We start from the raw sequence: 3,455 nt of genomic DNA, 5'->3' as shown, positions 1-3,455 counted from the left end.
TCAATAATTTCCGAACAACGCTCGTAATTATTTTCCTGAAGATAGATATGGCATACTATAGTAAATGAATGTAAATAGAAAATGCCACCGGGTCGTGTAAGTTATATTAATTTTGTAACGATTTTATACAGGTAAGAAATAAAGATTTGGGAGGGAGTTGTTGTTAATGGCCATGCTTGTTAACCGGGAACGTGCAGTAATTAGATGTATAACACTAAACAGCATTGTTAAAGTATGGGCAGGTGGTGAAACCGTTAAGCATTTGAGACATACTTTAGGAACAGGTATCTTTTACACTGATCATTCTTGTCCTGACATTGATTCTTATCAGTCAATCTAGCCTTACATGACCTTAATCAAATAGAGCTAGCCTTACATGATCTTAATCCAATAGAGGGCGCGGACCAAGTGTGAGTTGTTTCATTGTCACATATTTTATATTTTACTATAATTTTTCGGATTTAAACAACGGAACATGTAATATTTAATTAAATTATTTTTTTACATTTAAAATATGTAGATTGGTCAATATAGATGTTTTTAATGCTTCTTAAAAAATTAAAAGTTAGATATCAAAATTACAAGCAATTTACTTAGAACTTTTTATAAAAGTTTTGTAAAAAAAAAAAAAGCTCGAGCCATGTGTTATATTGGTAGGAGTTTCATCCTAATGTTGTATTTTCTTGTTGATAAAATCATTTATGAACACATTGAATCAGTTTATTCTGTTTCCACAGGTTTTTAAGACTCGATCTTTGTATACATTACAACGACTTCTCTCTCTTTGTATATCGCTTGTAACATGATTCCTTACATTCAAATTTTCTTGGGTCATTCAAAATACATGGGTTCAATCATTTCATGCATTGCTTTTACAACTCAATGCTATGCTATAGTATGATATTTAAATGATATGCTATGAGATTTCAATACAATGCTATGAGATTTGCATGCTATGATAAATTAAGTGACGGGCTTAATGGTGTGGCAGGGTATGATAGCTATAGTATGCTATGAGATTTAAACAAAAACGCATCCATACACAGAAGAATTTCAATTTTTTTTTACAGTATAATGATTAAAAGCCAAAGTTTATTACTAATCTGCAATGTAATCATTCATTCGTTTCATTATGTCTCCCCTTTCAAAGGGGAGACATATTGTTTTTGTCGACTTTCTTGTTATTAAGGTCTTCCGTTTCCAACGGAAGACCTTATTGTTTTTCTTCGGGTTTTTTTTCTCATTCTTCTCCTTTTTTTTTCTTACCGATTTTGTGTCAGCGATTACTCGGAAACTGTTTGATCGATTTTAATAAAATTTGCAGATCTTATTGACATTAGTTTAAACTTGATCGGAAATTTTTTTGGTTGATGACGTCATTTCCGTTTTTGAAATATCGACGTTTTCTTGATTTTCAGAGTGTCGGCTTGTCCAAGAGAGTTATCAAAAACTATAAAAGATATTAAGTTCAAAATTTCAGGAATGATAGACAAAAGATTGTAGATATGTAATAAGGCATTAATAAATTTCAGGCACAAAAGGCGCTAAAGTTCGATAGGGCTCGAAAAATAAGATTAAAACAGCGTTGTGATTTTGCCTGGTTTTCTTAGATTATCTTTTTTCTCACAAATATTTTGTTAAAACATGTAGAAGAACAAAAATTTATATTTACAAGATCTTTTGTTTGACTCCTAGAAAAAGGGGCTGGCCCTTCAAATTAAGGATCTAGAACCCTTCAAAGTTTTCACTTTATAACTCAATGGGGGTAAAAATTTCGATATGGTTGTCGCTGCAAAAGTTGTTCATTATGATCTTATTATTGTCGTTACAATAATATTTTGTTCGGGTATTGCGTAATATGAGTGTAAAAAGCCAGACTTGTTACCATGTATTTGTGTTTTATTTGGCAAATAAACGGGGTATTTGTGCGTATAAGTGACATAAAGGGTACCGGTTTACACACGGAAAGTGTTTAAACATTTTAGTTATTTTCTAGTGAAACACATTATGGATAAAAGAACTGTTTCTACGCAATGCATTTGAGTCGCATTTAAAATCTAGCTGTATACCGAACTGTGTATGTGAACAATTACGTATCCGATCCCTTGCCGCAGCCGAGGAAATAGGTCACGAATGGACTAGCGAGCGGTCTGCCGTTATCTAATACACAAGATTTGCGTCTTGCTGTAATGCACACATGGGTTTTTTATGTAGCTGCAAACACAAAACTTCCGATTTTAATGATTTTAATAGTAAATAAAAAAGATTATACCTTTACCTACTACCAAAGACAGTGTACTAGCTTGCATTCGGAAAGTGTTTAAACAGTTTAATTCTTTTCTAGGGAAATATATTATGTGTATAAGAATTGCTTCTATGCAATGTATTTGAGTCGCATTTAAAATATTGCTAGCTGTATTCCAAGCTTCATGTATGTAAACAATTATACGTATCCGATCCTTGCCCGCGGCCGAGAAAATAGGTCGCGGCTGGACTAGCGAGCGGTCTACCGTTATCCAATACACAAGATATACGCATTGTTGTAATGCACACACGGGTTTTTTTATGTAGCTGCAAACACAATGAATTCAGATTTTAACGATATTAAAGAGTAAATAAAAAAAAGACTATATTATTACCTACGAAGTATTGCTGTTTTGCTCTCGTAATTAAAAAAAAAAATAGATAGTATGACTGTCATTGAAAAAAAGGCGTTCTTTGTGTTCTTGTCTATGTCATGAAACAGTTTTATTGTTGGAAAATAAAATTCAGTTATCAAACTGCAAACGTTAACAGTTCAAACCCACCACGTTGAGTGTACATTTTCATAACACTGGCTGAGGAGATGCCGCGCTAGTGGACAGCCGATTCACTGTAGGACACATGCTTCTCGTGTTTATACGTTATCACACATTCCAATGTCCATTGATTCGTTGTTATTTTCATTTCCAATTAAATTGGTTAACGATGCATCAAACCATTGATTTAAATCATAGTTCGTATAATAAAGGAAAAAAAAGCTGCCATCAATGAACATAATACGTTTTACAGTCGTACGATTTTAAATGTAAATAAATTCACTTGTGTCCGTTTGTGACATTTTGCTGCTGAGAATTAAATGCATTACACTACCAATTTCAACAAAATATAGGCGATATTCGCATATCTATGATAATGTGATACTTCATTTGGCTAACAAAATATTAGAATTTTTATGAGTTATGAGAGAGAGAGAATGAGAGAGAGAGAGAGAGAGAGTTAAGCAGGATGTAGTAAGTAAAAGTTGAAATATATTTAAAAAGCGTTCGAGATAAGGCAGCTTAAAAAGTCCAATATGTTACATGCTTGCGGTAGGTACGGGCACGATAAAACAAACCATTTTTAAACAAGTTGAGGTTTTATTTACATTCAGGCCGTAAAATGATAAGGGTCACAATATTCGTATAACCTCTTCT

The sequence above is a fragment of the Crassostrea angulata genome, unplaced genomic scaffold (genome assembly GCF_025612915.1).
Source record: "Crassostrea angulata isolate pt1a10 unplaced genomic scaffold, ASM2561291v2 HiC_scaffold_63, whole genome shotgun sequence".
NCBI lineage: Eukaryota > Metazoa > Mollusca > Bivalvia > Ostreida > Ostreidae > Magallana > Magallana angulata.
This window is presented reverse-complemented; position numbering follows the sequence as displayed.